The 25,685-nt window shown below is 34.7% G+C and overlaps 1 pseudogene; it reads right to left on the bottom strand.

Annotated features, from left to right (window-relative positions):
- Positions 1-23,326: 23,326 nt before the first annotated feature.
- On the bottom strand, positions 23,327-23,426 carry LOC122101440 (annotated as a pseudogene).
- Positions 23,427-25,685: the final 2,259 nt, after the last annotated feature.

The following is a 25,685-nucleotide window of genomic DNA, read 5'->3' as shown; positions in this document are numbered from 1 at the left end:
GCAATTCCTCAGTACCACATAAACAGAAAAAGAAGTGGTGCTATGCCTCAAGTGGTAGAGTGCTAGCCTTAAGGAAAACAAGAAAAATCTCAGGAACAGTTCCCTGGCCCTAAGGTCAAGCCCCAGGACTGGCAAAAAAATTGATTTAACTAGTAAATGCCAAATAAAGAAATTATACTTGTAATAGATTATTGCTCCTTCCAACTATGACCTAACAATAGTTCTTAATTCATGTGCTTTACCTATATTAGAAGACTGTGTTGAGAAAAAAAAAATTTTGTTAGTAGGTCATGGCAATTAATGTCAAGAATGTGCTTAGATATCAGGTGAGGATTAATCTAAGTCTAAGTGAGATTTGGAAAATTTTTGGTCAGTTTTGGCACCAAAAATGCACCAGCTAATTAATAGTTGTGATAGAAGTAAAGGAATAAATCCAGATGCAAGAAATAAATGATAATAATAACTAAATCATACCAGAAACTGTTCTAGGGAACCATATTTGGTTATTAAAGAACTAGTTATCAAGTAGGCTTATTCCTCATTCCTTTAGCATTCTAAATCACTTAGGCTAGTTCTTAATCTCTGTGAGATAAGTTTTATCCCGTTCTATGTTGTTCTTTCATATCTGATCTCCTTTGCTTTCTAAAAATCTGTCTTTCTCTATTTATCTACTAAAAATTAATTATACTAAGTCCACCGATGCAGACCTAAGAGGATGCTAAATTAAGAGTCCAATGGCTCATGAGTCATTAATGTAACAACATGGATAAGGATGACATATTTATTGCTACCTCAAATTTTCTGAAAAGCTGCAATGTCATCACTTGATTCAAATTTCCATTATTTGTCTGCAGTGTCATTAAGTGCACATACATGCAAATATGAGACGGGTGCTGGTGGCTCACACTTGTCATCCTAGGTACTCAGGAGGTTGAGACCAGAGGACTGTGGCTCAAAGCTAGCCTGGTCAGGAAAGTCCATGAGACACATCTTCAATTAACTACCAGAAACCCGGAAGTGGTGCTGTAACTAAAGTGGCAGAGCACCCAACTTGATCTGAAGAGCTGAGGCACATGCCCAGGATCAGAGTTCATGCCCCATGACCAATGAAAATGTGAAATGTACTTGAAGTTTCCCCAAAGGAAACTACGAAGTCAATAGTAATCTTCCCAAGCAGAAAAAATTTTCCAATATGACTCATTGCACCTACTTTTGCTGAGTTATTTAAGTTATGGCTTCTTTGCTGCACATATTCTCTTCTTTTAAAAATTGACAAATATTACCTTTATAATAAACTTCATCTAATATTCCTTGGTTCAAGAGAGAAGTCCATACAGTTGATGTGACTTGATTTTCTTATTGTCTTAGTTCAAAGCCAACTCAGGAAGCAGAGTCTTTCAAACTCTTATCTGTAATTAAACACCAAAAATCCAGAAGTGGTGTTTTGGCTGAAGCAGTAGAGTACTAGCTTTGGGGGCAGGTGGGCAGGAAAGACAACTGTTCAGGGACAGGGTCCAGCCTCTGAGTTCAAACCCCAGAAGCGGCACAAACTAAACAAACAAACAATAAACAAAAAAACCCATATATTTCTTTGGGACCATCCTTAAAGCACTGCTTTGAAAAGAGGCTCTTTTTGCTGATCATACTCACTGGATCCTGCTTTTTGGAATCCAGGACCAGAATAAAGGAATGGAATCTGACTTTTGCAACAAGAGAATCATTTCAGGAGTTAAATATTCATGCATAAGACATTTTAAAACCTCCATGTCTTTGTTTCTTTGTAGTAGAACACTGTAAAACAATGTTATTTCCTTTTTTCCATGCTGGCCTTCAAATGGCATATTGTTTCCTTTTGTAATACTGTCAACTAGAAGTTTACAGACAAGTTTTATGGCTAAAGTGCACACTCGAAAAAGATAGGGACAGAGTTACCTTCAAGCCTTGGATTATTTCTTGTACAGTAAAAATGAGAGCACAAATTAACTTGAACTTTGTCATTTCTCTATGTTCAATTTCTCTCCTGGATTCAGTTTCTACTTCCTGTAAAAGTTCCTTCCACTTACTTCCGGTAACAATCTATGGTATTGCTCCAGGAAAATGAATGTTTTCTGGCTTCATTGAGATAGCACAAAGGCATCTTTAGACACGAGGTAACACGTGTTTCAGAGACAACTTAGTAATGAGAAAATATGGAATTTACATGGCTTATAAAATATTATCCACGTACATATGGCTGTATAAGACGATGTTAAGTGAAATGAACCCCAAATACGGACACAACTTGTTTTTTCTTTCTTACTATTGTTTTTAATGTATCTACCATGTATTATGTGATTTTTTTGGTTCTCTTCTATTTTCTTCCTCCATGGTATAACCCGTTTCCACTGTATTTGAGGTCGGTGAGCTGCAATTTGCATATACATTTTTCTAATGTGGGGAGGGGAAGGGAAATAAAATGCTGAAAGAAGTATACAGTATGACCCGTTGTTACAATGAGATGAACAAGACACTATGTTGAAAATGAACTTTACTAGTTGGGGATGGGAGAGGAGAGTTGGGGCAGTGTGGAGAAAAGGGATGACGGGGAAAAACAAAAGAGGAAGTAACAATGTTCGGTAGATAATGTACTCATTAACTTACTTATGTAACTCTAGCCCCTCTGTCCACCATTTTCACCATAAAAAAACATGAAAAAAAAAACATTATCCTGGAGTACATTAAGTTCAAATTTCCTAAGTGCTCTGTAAATTAAGACCAATTTTAAGTGGGAAGAAGGTTCTCAGAAACATTTTTTGTCAGTGTTTGTGTTGTGCATTATTACCCAAGTGTACATAAGTTAACAGAAGGAGAAACAATAGGTATAGGAGAAAGAGAAGTTCTGTGTTTAATGGTTCCATACTCTATAGAAGACTCTGCAAATAAGACAGCGTTGAAATAATAAAGCCAAGGCCAGTATGTAGATCTATGGGAGTGACATAGAGAAAGCATTACTACTAAGTGGAACATGAAGGATGAGACCACTCTCTTTCTTCTACTAGCTCTAAATCATGATAGGTAATCATGCAAATTTGTAAAAAGTAGAATGGAAGAATAATTCTGGTTCCAAGCCAGTCAGATATAAGACCATGGACATAACTGGAAAAAAGTCCTTTTCGAGAGAGCAGGAATTATACTAGCAATAAAGTTCCAAGCCAGTCAGATATAAGACCATGGACATAACTGGAAAAAAGTCCTTTTCGAGAGAGCAGGAATTATACTAGCAATAAAGTGGTTGCTAAGGTCACATTTCTTTTTCTTTTCTTTATATTCTAGACATTTCCTACTTATTACAAATGAGGAAACCACGGAATCTGTTTCTTTGTGTCTTGTTTATTTTACTTCGTAGGATTTTTCCAAGTCTTTCCAGTTCCGTATGAATTTGAAGAATAGAATTCCACCGTGCATACATAAACCACATTTTGTCAATTCGTTCATCTAATGAGTGGCATATTGGTTTAAAACATGACTGCATATAAGTATCACTTAGTGTCATTCAAAAATGAGAGATGCCACCTCCCCAGACATTCTAAAAGCATGATTTCTAAGTAAGATAGGATTTTATGGTGGTACGAGTTTTGAGATATCTGGATGAGTCTCATGTATATCTTGCACTGAATTAGGCAGGAAGATATCCAATATCATAGAGGATAAAAATGGTAGTGTCAAAAATATTTCCTTTGAGAAAGATATAGGAGGCTGCCAGAAGTATAAAATAGTTCAGATAATTTTGAGGTATTTAGAAATGCAAGGTCAAGTATGTCTCTTTAAATAATAATTATGTAAGTGGAAGAGCAAAAGAAGGGGAAGAGAAAAAATAAGTGACAGCAGATCATTGTCCCAATAGAATATATAAAAACATAATCTATAACTTTCAAGTTAAAGAGAGACCAATAGAATACATGCAAAATATTTACTTGACTTTATCCTACTTTAATGCTCAAATGTCTTTCATAAAATGCAGATGCATAGTTTTGTGTCTTCTGTCATTTGCTAAACGTTTCGTCCAGAAAAGGTTATCAATTACTTATAAATGATGCATAATTCCTAGGTATTCCAGTTATCACATACCCTCTTGATTGAGATATCTCTGTATAAACTCAAAATAACGGACAAAAAAACCCTTAAAATAAACAGAAATCACGTTTGTTTTAAGCGCTGTAGTTTACAGAGTTTTTAGCCAAAACCAAAAACGTCTATTTAGATATTCTGCATTTTGTGTGAAGAATTTTTAACAATAGTTTATTTGCTGACATGTAATTCACTTGCAATATACTATCTCTTTTTATTGTATACACTTTAGTGCTTTGGAAGTGAATTGTACCTTCCTAGGTTTTCAAAGCCTAATTTTCACAAACTTGCATTTCTTCTAATAGAAATGCTAAAAATTTGAGAACAGACATTAAAATAGATAAAAAGTTCTGTTACTAGAATTTGTCCAGCATACATCCTCTGTAGTGTGTATTTTCAAAATTTTATTTTGGGGATTTTTTTCCAGGGTCTCACACATACTATTTAAGTGCACTGTCAATGAACTACAATTCCCTGTCCAAATACTTTTTTTTTACTTCTCTTTAATACATTCATAGAAGTATAATGAATTGATCCTATACAATTCTTTTTGACCTTTGAGACTTGAAAACTTGCTTGCTAAAATGATTGCAGCATTATACAAATGGATCACAATGAGTAGTTTATCAATTCCTCCACAAATGCATTACTATATTTTGTGTCATCTTTTTATATTAGAGTCATACTAGTGATTTTTCTTTTTCTTTTTTCTAAGATACTAAAGAGGAACTTATTTCATATGCTCCTCTTATTGACTATTAATTTACACATGTTCTTTAAAGAAATATCCTATTCAGGAAAAATTATATAGAAATAGAAGATATAAAAATACTTAAGATTAAGAATCATTGTAGCATTCACATTTTAGCATTAACAAATATGTTACCTCTATCTGTTGGATATGTTTTCACTTCAGTTATAGTGTCCTTTGAATTATGAAAGGTTATCACTTGATATAATTCAGTATATTCTTGCTTTTCTTTAGCAACTAATGCTTTCCATTTAGAAACCTTTACTGATACAATGTCATGAATTTTTACGTTTATCTCTTATAGGTTTTTACATCTCACATTTAGTTTGATAATCATTTTTTATTTTAAATTTTTGTATAAGGATTGAGGTAGGCCAGGTGCCTGTAGGTCACGCCTGTAATCCTAGCTAATCAGGAGTCTGAAATCTGAGGATCACAGTTTAAAGCCAGCCCGGGCAGGAAAGTCCATGAGACTCGTATTTCTAATAAACCACTAGAAAGCCAGAAGTGGTGCGGTGGCTCAAGTGGTAGGGTGCTCGCATTGATCTGCAGAGCACATGGACAGCGCCTAATCCCAGAGTTCAAGTTCCATGAGTGACAAAAAACAAAACAAAAGAAACAAAAAAAGGATTGAGGTAGTAGTCTAAGATCATTCTTTAAATCTCGAGAGAAAATAGTGCCAATACACCCATTTAAGATTCTATTTTTTATTTCGTAAAGTAATAGGATAGTTCTCAAAATCTATTGAACATAAACTGAGAATTTATTTTTGACAAATCTGTTACATTCTTCTATGTGTCTGCTCTTGTAGTAGAACTATGTTGTCTTTACTACTAAACATGGTAAAAAGATTCAAAGCTAGTATGAAGGCTGAAGCTACAACATTTTACAAGATTGTTCTAACTGACCTGTATTCCTTGAATTTACATACGAGTTTATTGAGCAGGTGGACCAATATTCTACAGAGATATCTAGATGTTTGAAAGTGACTCATATTTTTTACCTTGTAAAAACACAAGACCTCAGATATTATATATAGAAAAATGTCTTCAGAGAATACTTGAAACAACTAAAATTAATTCAAGAATGAGTTACGATTTAGATAACACTGTAACATAACAAAGCTGAATGATAACAACTTGAGCTGTACAACGGAGGAGAGTGAGAGGGGAAACAATGATGTACCACATAGGAGCTATATGTAATTGCTATTGTGTTTCAAAAAACAGAAAGACTTCAGAGAAGAGAAGGAGAAAAATAACGTTTCCTGAGACAAGTTTCTTTTTAATCCATCTAATAGTTTGTACTAAACGTCAGTGAAAATGGGAAAAATTAAAATAGAAATTAAAGCATTGTATATACCTGTTACAATGTAAAGAAATTGTAATAGGAATATGATAATTAATTTCCAAAGAAATAAGAGAAAGAATAGTTAAACTCTAAAGGGAAAAATAATGAAGAGACAAAAGAAGCAAAGTAAAACCTTTATCAATAACAAACACAAGAGTTTGGAAGTGGAAAGGCAGTGGAAATATTCTAAATAACAATAAAAATTGCTAATGTGGATAGAATATGGATCACATGTTATCATATATAATTTTGAAAGGGCATACTAGGAATGAAATTTTGAAAGTCATGGTTTAAAATACTATTTGGATTATAACTAGCCAGAATAGCTCAGTGTTATACCATTGGCCTTGCATATGTGAAGCAATGGTGTGATCTCGCAAGCATTACAAAGTACACACAAAGCACACACACACACACACACAAAAACCACATAAACACACACACACACACACACACACACACACACACACCACATACACACATTTGGAATATTGATTTTATTATATTAAACGGAGGAAATTATCACAAACAGTAAAAGTATGTTAATATATGAAATCATAATATTGCTCGTACTATTTAAAAGTTTAGTAGAAATAAAATAGTCACAATATACTTGGATTTTAATAGATTAAGTAAATCGAAAATTAATAGAAGACATGAGAACCTTTGCAAATAAGTTTTAAATAATAATCATTTTGAAACAAGTGTCCTTTTATTTTGACAAATGATTGATGTTACTGGTGTTTTAACTCAAGATTTAGAATGTGATAGCGAGGTACTCTATATAACACTAGCGATGGCTACATCTCTAATCAGTTCACTCTGAATAGTTTTATAATAAGGTCTCATAGTTTCCCAGTCTCTCCCGAATTACAAGCCCTATTTACAATTCCCACCATAGCTAGAAAATGGATGCAACAAATCACCATGCCGAGCTCAAACTTTTTTTTTAAATTCAAGAACAAATATTTCCAAAAAGTGATCAGGTAATGAAGACTTTCTTAATAAAGTAAGTGCTTCTTGAAAATACAGTAAATATTTGTTACCTGGACAAATATGTTTATAAATATAAGAAAATAAATGTATTTAAATTCACTAACCATATAAAAATTAAGAAAATAATTTCAAATAGCCACATGTTAAATATTTTAAAAGCAAAATATATGTGACTGAATAATTTACATGTGTAGAAATCATGCAAAATTATATTAACTGATCCTACAACTCTGAAAAAAGAATTACCCTAAAGAAACAAAAGGAAACATTTAAGCTCAAAATTTGAAAATTAGAAAATAAAATGAAGTAGGGGCTGGGACAGTAGCTCAGTGGTAGAGCAATTGCCTTCCATGCATGAAGCCCTGGGTTTGATTCCTCTGCACCATATAAGCAAAAAGGAAAAAGCTGGAAGTGGCGCTGTGGTTCAAGTGGTAGAGCACTAGCCTTAAGCTGAAGAGCTGAGGGACGGGGCCCAGGCCCAGAGTTCAGGCTTCACAACCGGACCCTCCCCCCCAAAAAAACAAAAAGAAAAGAAAATGAAGTGTACTCTTTAGTTGACTTAATTATGTGGAAAAGCTCTGTATATCAATTTTATAATAAAAAATGCATGAACAAAGTAAGCAAAAGTACCCATTGATCAATAGCAACAGCAAAAGCATCAGTAGTTCTTGTTTTGAGTGTACAAAAATATCGATGGAAGATATAACAATGTTCCTTCCCTAAGAAATGTATTCATTACCTCATTTTTGTAACTTTAACCCCTGTGTACCTTACCATTACAATAAATTTAAATTGAAATTAAAAATAAACCAAAATATATATATATACCAATTAAGAATTCTTAGAAGCCATTGGTTAAAATTTTTGTAAAAAACTTCCCTAAATACCCAAGGAATATACTTTGATGATACTATTTAAATACTTCAACCACAGCAGAAAAGCAAAAAGTTTAAAAACTGTTACAAAGTAAAGTAATAAATCAGAATATATTACTATTAATAATAATCATAAGATGAATTTATAGTGGTAGTCAAATATGTAAGAAATGAGGCAATTTGCCATTCATCTGCACTTAATAAGTGAGAAAGAATTTTCTAGGTCTTTTTAAATTATCATAAGTTTAATGAAATTATTCTGTCACATCATATGATAATCAGATAAAGCTGATATTAGAGCAAAGAACAGATTGTATTAAGTTTTTGGATGTTAATGTATATACTTATTTTGGTTGCGGGAAAATGTGGGGATTTCAATTTGGTGTATATTTTTCTTGCAGGCCGGGGTTCCCTTTCCACAAGAACATGCATCTCATCTGTCCTTTTAGCCTTCCCATCAGCAATGGCATCAGAGTTGCACACCAACTTGTCTAGCTTGCTACCTTGACTGACCTGGATCCACAGTCCTTCCAATCGTAGTCTCTAGATAGTGCAGGTTGGTAGAAATGATCCAATTCACCCAGCTATAGATTGAGAAGTAAGTCCACTAAACTTTTTGTTTGCGTTCTGTTCTCAAGCCTCCAAAATAGTTAAGAGTACACGAGATCCCCTGCTGCCAAGCAGTAAGAATATTTTAAAGCAACTAGATACATATATGACTTAGTCTTGTGTATACCTCAGGAAAAGTATAAAAGAGCAGTGAAGCACAGAGGAAAGCCAGAATTTTAACTACCTACTCAGAGGCTGAGTAAGCAGAGCTAGCTACTCGGGAGTCTGAGATCTAAAGACAACTGTTCAATCATGAAAATACAAGTGATTATCTCAAAAAAAAAAAAAACAACAGAATTGTAGCAGAGGCTGAAGTGGTAGACCACTATCCTTGGGCACAGAAGCTGAGGAATAGTTTCCATGGCACTATCAAGCCTCAAGAATGATGAATGCATGCATGAGCACATGCACATGTGCGTGTGTGTACTCGCACATGCATGCACACATACACAAACACAAATGAGTATTTCAATGTGAAGTTTTTATTTTTTTATCTTGCTGTACTTTATTTCCCTGTATTAGTTCACAAATTAACAAAATCAGCTAAGGACCTATTTACATAAAATTCATCATGTTTCTCTAAAATCTACTCTCTTTTTGGAAGCCTGCTTTTATTTGACCCAAAAGTAAATTATTCAGGAAGTCAATTCATCACTTGCAAGTTTATAGTATTAGATGATTGTTTAGATTCCTCCTAGCAATATGATTTTGTGAAATCCTGCATCAAGTAATATATTTCTTTCACTAGAAGAGAAACCTCTGTCAAACAATTAATAATAGCTTATTTTCCTCCTGGCATTCATCTGTATTTTTATTTTCTTCATATATTTCATGATCTGTCTGTGTATGACAAAGACTGCCGTGAAAATAAAAACACCCTTCTCAGTGCTTAGCATGTGTATACCATTCATAGATACGGAAATTGCTTTGGAATAAATAATGTTCACCCTATCTTGAGAAAGAAGAATTGGTTTCTCAGCACTTTAGGTAAGAACTTGAGGGAAAGAAATAAAAGGAAAAGTGAGGAACAACTCAACACATAGATTCAAATGAAACAAACAAACCAAGAAAACACAAATTAATTCAGTACTCAAGAACCTGCAGGAAATGAAAGATTTAAAAAAATCAGCTATGACAAGCTTATGAAATTCGTGATTACATGGGAGTGCAATGTTGTGAGTATAGTGGCAAAAGCCCAGACTGAACAGAAAGTTCTGTACACAATGCCATGCACCTGTTGTTCTAAATTCCAGGAAGAATAACATCAAGTGGACTGAGGCCAAGTTCATACACAAGTAGGAAGCCAGTTTCTAGCTGAAAAATAATCAGGATAACTTAGGGCTGGGGGCATGACAAAGTGGTAAGAACACACATTTAAGGGGACAAAACACTCAATTCAAACTCTAATATTAGGAGTATGAAAGAAAAAAGCTATGATTTTAAATAATTAGAACAATTGTAACACTTGAGTATTTGAGTGGAGAAAAATCCATTAGAGAGATAGAATGAACCCACATTCCAATGCTCGTTTAGTGATAATGTTTAGTCGTACTTCAGACAAAACAGAGTTACCTTGCAAATGAGCATGGATGTGCATTTGAGTGATGGAAATACTCTACTTACACAGGTGTAAATTAAATAGATTTGGGGGGGTAGATTGTAGTTCTTGAACTAAGAGCCTGGGTGTTGTCCATGAGCTTTTTCTCTCAAGGCTACCACTCTAATACTTGGGGCCACAGTTCCAATTCTGATTTTCTGTTGGTTGTTTGGAGATAAGAGGCTCATGGACTTTCCTGCCCAGGATGGCTTCAAACCAAGATCGTCAGATCTCAGCCTCCTGAGTAATCCTGATTCCAGGCATGAGCCGTCGATGTTTTTAATAATTTAGTAAATTGTATAGTTACAGAAGCTATAAATTATGATTGTAACCTGTGTAATATATGTGTGTATGTATAGATCAATGCATACAGTTAGAAATATATTAAAATATTTTTGCATCTACAGTAGATTTATGAAATCATCCTTCATTAAAAATATAATGGAAACAAAAGTTAATAAGAAGCAAAACAAAGGTAATTGTTACACCTTTATTTTGTTGAATGGAATATGAATTATGAGAATCAGTTTGGGAAAACTATCTCTACTTTAACAAAATGGATAATTGCTATTAATTCCAATCCATCTCTTTGCCCATATTGTGCATCCTCAAACATGAGTGTCAAAATCAAACCACACTTTTTGCCTTTGTATTTAACTCACCTGTTATAATTTAGGGGCTAGATGAAGTAATCAAATAAAGATTAAAATAATAGTAAGTGAGGCTATTAGTTAGAGCTGAAAAACATTTTAAATATGATAACTAATTAAATTACATATTTCTTACTTTTACTCTGTTGTTATGTCCCTCATTCCCACATTAGGAAAGTACATAGAAGGTTCTCACTAAATTATATGTAATTATTAAAAATGTATTGAAAGAATATGGGCACAGTGTGGTTCTAGCTTATTGAAACCTGTATGGGGTAGTGTGTTTTTGAGGACTTGCAATACGTTGTGATGGAGATGAAGGGAGGGATGTGCTTATTCTGGAAAACTGGCTAGAGGATTGCTCCCAGAAAGATAGTGATGAATTCTTCCAAAAGGACAGTAAAATCACTTTCACAACCATGTTCACTACTGCACTCTTCACTGTAGCCAAGTTATGGAAACAGCCCAGATGCCCTTTGGCGAAGGGATGGTTGGCAAAAGTGTGTCATATATACATACGTGGAATGTACTTATCCATTATGAAGACTGTTACGTTATTTGCAAAGCAATGGATAGATCTAAAAATATGTTAAATAAACGAAGTCAAAGCCAGACACAAAAAAGCCCCAGGTTCTGTCTCATATTTGGAAGTTAGAACTTTATACAATTTTACACAGCAATATTAACCAAATCATGCTATTTGTAGAGGAGTATTTAAAAGATGTAATTTTTTATAAAATTGAACTTTTAATCCACCAAAATAAATACCAGGAAACTATCACTTTGAAGATGTGAGGGGAAGTCAAAGGGAAAGAATAAAAAGAGTTATGGAGGAAGAAAGTGAAGACATGATATTCAATGCAGATAGTATGAAACTAGAAAAAATTAACGTGTGGTGAGGTTTAGAAAGACAGGGAAAATTATATAAGGATCCATTATACTTAAAAGCATTATTTATTGAATGTAAATTCCCTTGTACAACTAGTTATGATAATAAAAATATAATTAAAAACAATGGAGCCATCTGATCTTAAACTGTGTTCTCTTAAACCATGAGTCAATATAATAGTCTCCTCCTCAGAAATTTTCTTCGCAGGTATTTTCCTTTTAGTGACAGAAAAATGATCAATGCAATGAATATCAATACATCACTTTGCACATCATAAAGAGACACAATAAAAATCACAGTAAAAATGTTAGAATTAACCACATGATAAAATAACAGGTAGAATATGCCAAATGATCATTGATTGTTTTTCCGAGTACTATACCAATGGTATCTAATTTAATCCTCACAATAATTCCATAAAGTGGAACTACTTACATTTTTATTTCTCAGATGATGATATTGAAGTCTTCAGAGTTGGAATTACTAGTACAACATTGCACACATGGTAAGTGTTAGCCTGAGGTTCATCTCCCACTGTATCAATTAACCTCATTCTATTTTATGACTAAAATACCAGCACTTAGTCTACAAATTCTAGGAAAATTTCCCAGAATTATTGTGTACACTCATAATATTTCACTTTATCTTTGTTAGAAAATAGGGAACTGTAATATGAATACTCAAAGTTCATAATCAGTGCATACCTCCCTGGTGAAAGGAAGTGCTATAGTATAACATTCTTGACTTCTAGGTCAAAATAGCAGAAATCATATTCTATCCCTTCACTGAACACTGCACTGCCTGGGGACCCTATCTCTGTTTAACACTGTCTTACTGAAAGAATGACCTCCCCAATTCCTGATGGAAACAAACTGCAGGTCTTATGGACCAATCATTTCCACATTGTAGCTCAACTAATTTGTTTACCATTAGAAGTATTTTGATTGCTTTTTATACCCAACATTTTGAGAGAAAGGTACTACTTTAAAATGCTATTAAAGTAAGACATATAAAAATCACCTTTGACCCTAGATAAATATTTTACCTTTCATGTACCCAAAAATGCAGTCTGACCTATCATTAATGAATTAAAGCCTCTCCTACTTGGAAATACAATTGTTTTTAAAAGACATAAAGGGCTGGGAAGGTGGCTCTGTGGTAGAGTGCTTGCCTTGCATGCGTGAAGCCCTGGATTTGATTCCTCAGCACCACATAAAAAAAAAAAGAAAAAAGCCGCAAGCGGCGCTGTGGCTCAAGTGGAAGAGCGCTATCCTTGAGCTGAAGAGCTGAAGGACAGTGCCCAGGCCCAGAGTTCAGGCCCCACTACCAGACTCCCCCCCCAAAAAAAGACATCAATACTACTATATTTGTTCAAAATTTCTTATGATACTGAAGATTCCATTGTAAATTGTTAACACTTGAAAATAACTCTTTTTCTTGGGAGTAGGAAACAAAACACAAGATTAATCCTAATCATTTCCAAAGACATTTATTTATACTACAAATTCACTCTTATAACTACAAAGATTCTAAAAATAACTGAAGCATAGTGTCACAAACGGCATAATTTAACTTCATCATGTACATTCAAAGGACTGTGCTAATAGAAAACAAAGTTATACTAAAAATTAGCTCACGTAATTCACTTCCATTCTTTTGTTCTATAAATTTTAGTTTCATAAAACCTGTCTTTTGATAAAATGATGCATAAAAAGCCTATATACCCACTTACATTTTCAGATTTTAATAATGTTTATTTCAGAAATGTCTTTAGCTGTATAGTCAATGAAATGAAATAACACTAAAGTATTCAAAGAGTTTTCAGAAATTGCAAGACTTGCTCTTGGATGTTATTTATATTGGAAAAGATCTTCAAAAAGCCTTATTTGTTAAAGTTGTGATAGTTACTCCCACAAAAGAATTATTAATGAAGAAACCTTTGTATGTAAAATACAACACACATGCTTTTTTTGTTTATTTGTTTTTGCAATGTATATCTAACAAACATATCCACAATACTGTTTTTCAGTCAATATGATCGGATATTCAAACCTAAAAAATACGTGATTTATTCTTAGTGTGAATAGATAGTATCTTATAAAGAAAGTTATTTTCAACAGAAATCCGGAAAGGGTTTATAAACCTTGAGTTTCACAGGAATAACCAGAGTGTAATACCTCTTTGGTCAAGTCAGTCAAACTCACTCCATGAGTATATCTTAAAAGTATAGCCAATTTAAGAGGTCAAATACATATTTTGTACTGACAGTCATCTTACAGCAATAACTTACTACTTAAATATATGTGTATCTTCTTGCCTAACATATACAAAGAGCTGAAAGTGATCTCTTTTATATAACTTAATGTTGTAAATGCTTTAATTATGATGATGTTATTATTTGACGAATAAAATGTACAGAAGGGTGGTTCCACTGAAATGACAGTACGGAACACTGATAAATAACAACATTGCAACACAGTTCTTTTCAGCCTCTCTCTGTCCTCATTGGCAAGCAATATTGCAACCACACACACACACACACACACACACACACACACACACATACACACATATTTGCGTACATGTACACACACATTTACAGGCAAGGCAAATTCAGGGTTTATTGTACAATAAAGTTCAAATAAAATATTAGTGATAAGGCTAAGGATAATGGGTGTAGAGGAGCACCTAGAAACGGAAGTTAATGGTCTAGGAAATTTGTTTAACAGGATCCTAACAGAGAACTTCCAAAACATGCAAAAAGACAGGCCTATTCAGATACAAGAAGCTTTTAGAATTCCAAATAGACCAGAAAAGAATAGGACATCCCACCGTCACATTATAATCCACACAGGATCAACTCAGACCAAGAAAAGATCCTTAAAGCTGTGAAGGAGACAAGATTAATCACTTATAAAGGAAAACCAACTAGAATCACCTCAGATTTCTCAGCAGAGACAAGCAAAACAAGAAGAGCCTGGAATGATGTATCCCATGCCCTAAAAACAAACAACTATCAACTAAGAATACTGTACCCAGCTAAACTCTCCTTCATAACTGAAGGCCAAATAAAAACCTTCCATAGGAAAGAAAAATTGAAACAATACCTCTCCACCAAACTAGCCCTGCAAAAGATTCTTAAAGATGTCCTACATAGAAAACCAACAAGACCACAATAAAGGCCAAGAAACTGCACCCAAACTGAGAATCCAAGAACCATGGAAAGAACCCAATTTTTGCAGCCCTGGAGAAGGTGGATAACATGGCAGGAAGTCCCAAATACCTCTCAGTCTTTTTTATCAACATTAACGGACTTAACTCTCCAATTAAGCGAAATAGACTGTCTAGTTGGATTAAAAAAAAAGTTCCTTCTATCTGTTGTCTTCAGGAGTCACAACTTGCCCATAAAAACAAACACATTTTCAATGTTAAAGGCTGGAACAAAATCTACCAAGCAAATGGCCCGCATAAACAGGCAGGAGTTGCAAACCTAATATCAGATAAAATAGACTTCAAATTAAAATTTGTGACAAGAGATAAAGAAGGTCGCTACATACTAATTAAGGGTTCTCTCCTGCAGGAGGATATTACAATTCTAAATATCTATTCTCCAAAAAATGTAGCACCCAAATTTATCCAACAAACACTACTTTCCCTCAAATCCCACATAGATCCAAAGACATTAATAGTTGGAGATTTTAAAACATCACTCTCCCCACTAGATAGATCAACTCGGCAAAAACTAAACAGAGAAACCACAGATCTAAACAGCTGCAGAGATCAACAAGATTTAACAGACATCTACCGAATATTTCACCCAGCAGCATCAGAATACACGTTTTTCTCAGCAGCACAAGGAACATTGTCTAAAATAGACCACATTTTAGGCCACAAAGCAAACTTGTCTAAATTCAGAAACAGTGAAGTTATACCTTGCATTCTCTCTGACCACAAGGGAATAAAACTAGAACTCAACACCAAAAGCCACCAAAGAAAGGCCGGTAGCACATGGAAGCTGAACAACACACTGCTGAATCACGAGTGGGTCATGGAAGATATTAGAAAGGAAATTCAAATGTTCATGCTATTCAACAAAACTGAGAACACAAATTACCAGCTCCTTTGGGACACAGCAAAGGCAGTACTCAGAGGCAAGTTTATAGCTCTGAACTCCTACATCAACAAATTGGGGAGATCTGAAACCAACAATTTAATGACATATATAAACCTCCTTGAAAAGAGCAGCAAGATAAACCCCAATCCAGTAGATGGAAAGAAATAATTAAAATTAAATCAGAATTAAATAAATGAGAATCCAAAAAAAACTATAGAAAGAATCAACCAAACAAAGAGTTGGTCCTTCGAAAAAATTAACAAAATTGACAGACCCTTAGCAAATCTTATCAGAAAAAGAAGAGAACACACCCAAATAAATAAACTCAGAGATGAGAATGGAAACAACACCACAAAAACAACCAAGATTCAGAACATTATAAGGGAATACTTCTCAAAACTTTATGCTAATAAGTTTGAGAACTTGACAGAAATGGACCTTTTCCTAGCAAATATTGACATTCCAAAACTAAAACAAGATGAGTTAAACCATCTTAACAGACCCATATCAAGCATTGAAATAGAAACAGCAATAAGAGAACTCCCAGGTAAGAAAAGTCCAGGACCAGATAGTTTTACAGCGGAATTCTACAAGGCCTTCAAAGCAGAGCTCACACCAATACTTCTCCAACTCTTCAATGAAATTGAAAGAAAAAGTTCACTACCGAACACATTCTATGCAGCCATCATAATCCTCATCCCAAAACCAGGCAGGGACTCATCAAAGAAAGAAAACTATAGACCCATTTCTTTGATGAACATTGAGGCAAAACTTCTAAACAAAATTTTGGCCAATCGACTTCAACAATTCATCCAAAAAATCATACACCAATATCATACAGGATTCATTTCAGGAATGCAAAGCTGATTCAATATACGCAAATCAATTAATATAATTCATCACATCAACAGGAGCAAGGATAAGAACCACATGGTTATCTCAATAAATGCAGAAAAAGCATTCAACAAGATTCAACACCCCTTTATGATGAAGGTTTTGGAAAAATTAGGAATCCATGGAACATTCCTCAATACAATAAAGGCTGTATATGACAAACCTACAGCCAGCATTATACTTAATGGTGAAAAACTAAAGACATTTCCTCAACTCAGGAACAAGACAAGGATGTCCACTCTCTCTCCACGTCTCTTCAATCTAGTATTAGAATGCCTAGCTACAGCAATAAGACAAGATCCAAACATAAAGGGGATCCACACAGGGAAAGAAGAAATAAAACTCTCCTTCTTTGCAAATGACATGATCTTGTATTTAATGAATCCCATAGACTCCACTCCCAAATTACTCAAGTTGATTCAAAACTTTGGCAAAGTAGCCTGGTATAAAATTAAGCCCCCCAAATCAATGGCTTTTCTGTATGCCAACAATGAGAAAAGTGTGGCTGAAATTAGGAAAGTAACTCCATTTGTAATATCCCCACAAAAATTAAAATACCTAGGAATTAACTTAACAAAATGAGTGAAGGACCTTTACGATGAAAACTTTAAAATCTTGAAAAAGGAAATCAAAACAATACTTAGAAAACGGCAAAACATTTCATGTACCTGGATTGGAAAGATTAACACCGTGAAAATGGCAATACTTCCCAAGGCTATCTACAAATTCAATGCGATACCTGTCAAAATTCCAACCTTGTTCTTCAAGGAAATAGAAGAGGCATTCTAAAAATTCATATGGAACAATAAAAGACCAATAATAGCAAAAACGATCCTCAATGGAAAGAACACTACTGGAGGAATATCAATACCAAATTTCAAACTCTACTATAAAGCCATAGTAATCAAAACAGCTTGGTACTGGCATAAGAACAGACCTCATGACCAATGGAATTGAATTGAAAACCCAGAAATGAACCTACAGACCTATAGCCATCTAATATTTGATAAGGGAGCTAAAAAAATAGAATGGAAGAAAGACAACCTCGTCAGTAAATGGTGTTGGCAAAATTGGTTAACTACTTGTAGAAAACTAAAGCTAGACCCTTATATATCACCCGGCACAAGAATCAATTCCAAATAGATCAAAGACCTCGGAGTCAAACCAGACACTCTGAAAACATTACAGGATGGAATAGGAGAAACCTTAGGTCTCCTTCCTCAGGCCGAAATTTTCTTTATAGAGACCAGGAAACACAACAAATCACAGAAATGTTGGACAAATGGGATTGCATGAAGTTTCAGAGCTTCTGCATGGCAAAGGACTTAGCTAGCAAGATCAATAGAAAGCCCACAGATTGGGAGAAGATCTTCACTAGCCATACAACGTACAAGGGTCTCATATCTAAAATATACTTGGAACTTAAAGAATTAAATCCCCCTACAACAAATCCTCAAGGAAACAACTGCCCAATAAATAAGTTGGCTAAAGACATAAAGAGAAACTTCTCTGAAGAAGAAAAAATGATGCCCAATAGACACATGAAGAAATGCTCAATCTCCCTAGCCATAAAAGAAATGCAAATCAAAACAACATTGAGATACCAGCTCACCCCAGTTAGAATGGCAAAAATCAAGAACTCTAACAACAACAGATGCTGGAGGGGATGTGGACAGAAGGGAACTGTGCTTCATTGTTGGTGGGAATATAAACTTGTTCAACCACGTTGGACAGCAGTATGGAGGTTCCTCAAAAGACTTCACATAGAGCTCCCCTATGACCCAGCAATCCCACTTTTGGGTATTTACCCAAATGTTTACAAACAAGACCACACTAAAGCTACCAGCACAACTATGTTTATTGCAGCATTATTTACCAAAGCTAAGGTATGGAACCAACCCAGATGCCCCTCAGTAGATGAATGGATCAAGAAAAAGTTGTATATGTACACAATGGAATTCTATGCCTCCATCAGAAAGAATGACATTGCCCCATTTGTTAGGAAATGGAAAGGCTTGGAAAAAATTATATTAAGTGAAGTAAGCCAAGCCCAAAGAAACATAGGTCCCATGGTTTCCCTTATTTGCAATATCTAGTATATGTATGAGTCAAGCAGAAAAGGTCAGATAATGTGATGTTAGGAAAATGAACCCTTAGATATGTATTTTAATGTTTTTTTTTCTTTCATGCATTTGTTTCTAACGCATTTATAAGATTATTTCTTTGTTGCTTTGTATCTCCCTCCCCCACAGTATAACCCCTGCTTTCACTATATTTGATGTTGGTACAATTTGTAGAGGACAGGGGGAAAAACTAGTCGTTTAAGGATACAGTTGGACCCGTTGCAACAATGAGAAGTACATGTTGTCATGTCGAAAACGAACTCTACAACTTTGGTGCGGGGGGGGGGGGGGGGGCGGAGGGGAGGAAGGGAGGACGGGGGGTGGGAAGATTGGGTGGGGGGGCGGGGGGAGGCTGGGAAGGGATGTGAAGGGCAAAGAAAGGAGGAATCTGCAATGCTTGATAAGAAATATACTCATTATCTTGCCCATGTAATTTTAAGCCCTCTGTACAGTATGTTCACAAAAAAATAAAAATAAATAAATAATAGAAAAGAAAAGAAAAGAACCTAAGTGATATGAGGACCAAATTATAATGATATTTCACTAGGTATCCTATGTGAAAGCAAAACAAAATGCACCAGAAGAAAGCTCAGAAAATCTGAATATAATACAGGCCTATTTGTCCTCCCTAACTGTCATAGATGTATATGTTATTTCTAAGGAGACTTAAGTTCTAATAGCATTCGAAGTACTGGAAGACACTCATGTTGTACTGATACAAATTATGTCCATACAGGTAGACCCATTGCAACAGTGAAATGTACAAGTCATTATGTCGAAAGCGAACTTTACAACTTTCGTGCAGGGGGTGGGGAGGAGAGGGGAGAAGGGAAGGCGGGGAGGATTGGGTGGGGAGGATGGAAAGGGAAACAACGGAGGAGGCTACAATGCTTGAAAAGAAATGTACTCACTATCTTGCCCATGTAATTGTAACTCCTCTGTACAGTATTTTCAAAATAAAAAAAAAAACAAAGTATGTCCAAAAAAATATTAGTGATTAGGAAAAATGATAATTTGCCTTATTACAAAATAATACATAATCCACTCACCACGGTGGTTACATTTTCCCTGTCTCTCCACAATTGACCATTTATTTTTAGTTCATTCATTCATTCATTAGTTTGGTGCTAATACTAGAGCTTGAACTCAGGGCCTGGCTCTGTCTCAGAATTTGTTGTTTATTTTGTTTTAGTTTTCTCTAGGCTAGCATTTTACCGCTTGTAAGAGCTCCATTTCTAGCTTTTGCTGGTTACTTTCAAACCAGAATCTAATGGACTATTTTTCTTGGTCTGGTTTCAAACCACAATCATCAGATTTTGTCTTTCTGATTAGCTAGGAATAAAGACATGAGCCACCAGTGTGGCTCCTACTTTTTCCTATACTTATCTATTGCACATACTTAGATAGCAATTTAATATTGAGAGTATAGAAGCAAGATGTACAGTGATTATATTGTTCTGTCAGAAATTCAAGTTAGTAATGTAAATTTCTTCTTAAGACCATACACAAAAAATACTTAAGAAGAAATCTGATGATTTGTGTGTGTGTGTGTGTGTGTGTGTGTGTGTGTGTGTGTGTGTGTGTGTGCTGTTGCAATATGTTCCACATATAAGCACTGTGCAGGTGTGTCCAGCCATTCACAGTTATTATATAAATATCTGCCTTGAGATACCAACTCATGGACAATGTCTAAGTGTCCACTCTAGGCTTCCCGATGAAGAGGATTATACTTATCCTCATACCTAGTATTCATATGAGTGGCCTTTTTGGAAAGTAGTGTCTGCACTGTAGTAAGCTGCAAGGCAAGCACTCTACACTGAGCTACCTTCCCAGCCCAAGGATTAAGATTCTTATCTGTAATTTAGTCAAAGCTATGTCTCTTTATGTAGGCGACTAACAATGTATTTACTAATTTCAAGTAAATACATAAATTCTATTTCATCTTTTTTTAAAAATAAAAAAACTTGTTTGCTCTGTAAATTGAGTAGAAGCATGGATTTTGTGGCTAGCTAGGTCATTGCACATCTGGATCTCTTTTCCTCTCTCTGTTTTATGGTTCTCATAGACAATATGATTGCTCCATAATTATCCTAATTTATTTTGCTTTTATATTTTTGGTTGCATCATTTCACTTTCTGCTCTGCCATTTCCCAAAACAGCACCACATGAACAGAAAAATCCAGAAGTGGTGCTGTGGCTCAAGTGGTAGAGCGCTTGCCTTGATTTGAAGAGCTCAAGCACAGTGCCCAGGCCCAGAGTTCAGGCCCCACAACTAATTAAAAAAAAAAGAATCTCAATATTTGATAATTCTACTAACAGATCTGACTGAAATCAGTTGAATCACACTTTTCCTGTAAAAGAAGTAATAGATCCAGGCAGATTGCATCTGTAAAAAAACTTGTGGAAAATGGAATCGAGGATTACTTACTGGTGATTCACTTGCACTTGAAGCATGATTCTGAATTATTGCTTGCTGATTCTGAACTATTGCTTTGATCATTATATTCTCCAAGAAGAAAAAGTGAAATTTAATTGATAGCAAAGGACTACTAATACATTTTGACTTCTCATTAAGCATCTTCAATCATCAAAATCACCTGAAGACAATAGATAGGCCTATTTTTAGATGAAAACAAGTGTCTTAAAAAAAAAAACAAGAATTTAGGTAGTCATACAAAGGACTTCTATTTTACTAATGCATTATACATTTTTTCTAATGTTGGATACCAACATTAGAAAGCTACTAGAAAGCTCTTAAATCCCATATGTTGAAGTGAATTCTCTTACACTATAACATGGTATTTCCCAAATGATTTACATAGAAGGCATTGTTTCCTATTTTCTCATTCCTAGAATAAGCTGCACATGAAGACACCACTGGTCCATATTTTCAGTCTTTACCTTTGAATACTGAGGAAAATCTTTCCTCTGCTCCCTATAATTCACTACTCTCCAGTTAGAATAATTTAGAATAGTAAAAATGGAAAAAGAGAAAATACATCATGGTGAAAAAACATATGCAGAACATTCACCAGTTTTTTCTGACCAGTTCAACCAATGTGAACTATTGGGGAAATACATGGACACCTCATTCCCACTGGTACTCAAAATCTCTGGTTAGGCAATTCTGACGAAGACAAGGAACAAGATGAAAAAATGAGGAATGGTATCAATTGCAAGAAAAAAATGGAGTAGGATCCAAGCAAATTTCTTCTTTGGGATGCCGAAATTTATTGGCTTACTGTAGTGTGAACACTACTTTCCAAAAAGGCCACCCAGATGAATACTAGGGATGAGGATGAGTATACCCCTCTTCTTCGCGAAGCCAAGAGTGGACACTTAGACATTGTACATGAGTTGGTAGCTCAAGGCAGATATTCATGCAATAACTCTGAATGGCTGGACACCCCTGCACAGTACTTATATGTGAAATAATACCAGAATGGCTTCTTTATTACTTCATCATGATGCAGATACCAATCCCCAAACTAAAGGCCTCTTGACCTCCTTGCATCTTGCTGCTGGGAATAGAAATAGCAAAGATACTCTGTATCTCCTTCTGTTGAACCATTATATCAAACCAGGTCTGAAAAACAACTTTGAAGAAACTGCATTTGATATTGCCAAAAGATAAGTATGTATCACTACCTCTTTGAAGTTGTCGAAGGCTGTACAAATTGTTCTCCTAAGTCGTAATGGTTTGGTTAAGTTTCTTAAATTTCAAAAATGCCAGTCCATCTTTTGTGTCCCTACAAATTTTTTTCACAATACAAAACAACAGCAATATCTTACTATAAAAATTTATGTATTCCATGGTATTCTTCCAAGTGAATTGCATGACTTTGATATCAAAATGTATTCAAGAGTTGTTTGTATACATCTGTAATGATTTCTGCAGAGTTTTTGATTTTTTAAATCAGAAATATTTTTAACTTTTCTGTTGAAATGAATAGTATAGAAACTAAAGATGTTCCGGGTGCTTTTCTGAAAAAAGTATATCTATGTTTGTGTAATGTCCATAATCTATTTCATTCTCTCCTAGATATAATACTTTGAATTCTACATTGTAATATAATGTATAGACTCATTAATAAATGTGACCTTGCAGATTGCATTCCATATAGAAGAATTTTAAGACTCCTTTTTTTTTGTAGTTTCTTATATTATTTTATTTCTTTGGGATAAAATGGCAATATTATCTAATTTCAAGTTTTGTAAAGGTTATGCTATGTAAAGGCCTTTCTAAGGAGAAAATTTAATACACTGATGTCAAACTAACCTTTAATTCTATGAATTACATGTATTGTTACACTTGTATTTTTGTAATCAACTTTTTAATAACTGTTTTTCATTTCTTGCATCAGAAGAATGAAAAATATGGAATACTTCACAAATTTTCATATCCTCCTTGTGCAAGTGCCATGTTAATCTCTGTATTGTTGTAATTTGGGTAGACCTGCTGCTGAAGCATGTATTATCCTCTAAATTTAAGTACGTAATGATACAATCTTTATACAGACATATATCCATGGTTGCCTATTTGTAACAAGGAACCCTTATTGTTCCTAAAAATGCTATTGATCTTATTTCTCTAAATTTCTGTGTACAGTGGAAAAAACTTATATAGTTTGGTCGATTGCTCACATTTACAATTTTTTGGTCAATGACTATTTTGTCATTTTCATTTTAAATTTGATCATACTTTGAAGCCTTTACAGCTAAGTCCAAAGGTGGTGGCTTTTCAAGTACTTATTTATCAACTGAGTTAGCTTTGTGGAGCTAATGGATTCAAAGTAAGCCTTCCTTAAGAGCTACTTCTAACTTTCTGCAGGTTAAAATTTCCCAAATGAGGTCTTCCTGGGACAAATGTCTACCTGAACTGTGAAGACTCAGGGTCTATGTTGAGGGGGCAGAATGATGCAGGCTCCAGCCTCAGGATTATCTGAGGACTGTGTTTGGGATTAAGAAAACTTTTGGAACGCCAGGCTACAGAGGGAAAATGTTCCCTCTCCCTATCTCAAAACATGTCACAGACTCCTGGGAGCTGAGGAAGTGGCTCTTCTGCTTGCTTAAGCATAGATGAACAGCTGGTCAAGCATTTTGCTGAGATTGGAGAAGTGGTTTGAGCTTGCTCTAAAATAGTTTAGATAATAATATACCTAGACATTCTCTCATAGGTTAAGTAAAAATGTATCTGTGGAAATTTTTTGTGTGAATGTTTTCTGACCAAATCTTGGCAAAGATTATGCTTGCTAGTCTTTAAATACCCCTAACAATAAAGCACAGCATGCAGTGGCAATTGCTGTTTGCACACTGCATCCCCTGTGTCCTGGTGATTTTGTGACCCTTACCCAGGGACCGCAATGCACTAGACGTTGACCCTGAACCAACCTTTACCTTTCTTCCATGTAGGAACAGACCAACCAGAATATCTTACCCTGACAACATGGATTGTCTTACTGGAACAAAAATAATCTTAGTTACAAGGTATCATAGAGAGATGAACAGTTCAGACAGAATTGTTCAGAATGGAAGGTATTTTATCAAAACATAATTATTTATTATACGTATCATTTCAAAAGTAGCTGAAGCCAAGAAAGTGAAAAAATTGTTCATATGCATGATTACCTACTGTCCTGACCTGTCTATCATCCAACCAAGCAGGAACTTACACTACTGACATTCTATCACCAAATATTGCAATAGCTCCTGGAGAAGTCCATATGTTTCTCCTCGATATTAGGTCTTAAATTTGTAATGTTTTAATCAAAGTGTTTCCTCTTGCCTCCAGGCTGCATATCTACAAATGGTAAAGCTTTAAGTCTAACTCTACCAAAAACTGAGGTACAGATAATGGAATAATACTTTAAAACAGAGCTGCCTTTGATTCCCTAAACACAACACAACAATGCAAAACAATTTTTATATTATATGTACTTATATATTTTATATTTATATGTGCTGATTTTAAACTTCATACAGTGAATCTTACTAGAATTGATAATTTGACAAATATATTGACATTTATTCCCATAAATAGATTGGATATAAATAATTAGGTTTAGAATATATATTAGAATATAAAAAGTATCAATGCAATATCTTCAGTATAAGCTTGTGATACCTTCTAAGTGTTCGTGGTCTTCTGAATACACGTGGTAAAATAACAGTATTGTTTTCTGCTAATCTATAAGGGATTTTATTCTGATGCTCTGTTTATTGTTTTAACTTGCTGGTCCCAAAGTGTTTTTCTCCATATTTCTGAAGCATTCTTACTGATTATACCCAAATTTTGCTGATATGATGTCTAAAAGCTATTATTCTTCTGCAGGACCCACGGGTTCTAGGATGACAGGTCCCAGTTATCTGCATCATCAGCTAACAAGGGCATGACTTCTCACATAGGCCCATGCAACATGCGAACAGAAAATAATTAAAGACTCATCTCAATTTCTCATTTCCTATAATATTTCAGGGCCCCAATTACTTACAAGAATTAGCAGTAATCAATTGTGAAATGCAAGGCAACTTAAAATGAAAGATGAGATCACAAAATCTGAGAGAAAGTACTGTAATTCAAACTTTCAATTTACAGATGACCAGCCCATATGAGTGAACAAAATCACAAATGAACAAGGTTATTTTTAATACCCCTCTCCTAATGATGAATAAAAGATTTCAGTGCAGCCAAAAAAATAGTTTCTGGAATGATAGATCATAATTGGTCAAC

The sequence above is a fragment of the Dipodomys spectabilis genome, unplaced genomic scaffold (genome assembly GCF_019054845.1).
Source record: "Dipodomys spectabilis isolate Male_0828 unplaced genomic scaffold, ASM1905484v1 ptg000665l, whole genome shotgun sequence".
Classification (NCBI taxonomy): Eukaryota; Metazoa; Chordata; class Mammalia; order Rodentia; family Heteromyidae; genus Dipodomys; species Dipodomys spectabilis.
The sequence above is the reverse complement of the archived record's forward strand: the minus strand, read 5'-3'. Positions and strand labels throughout refer to the sequence as shown.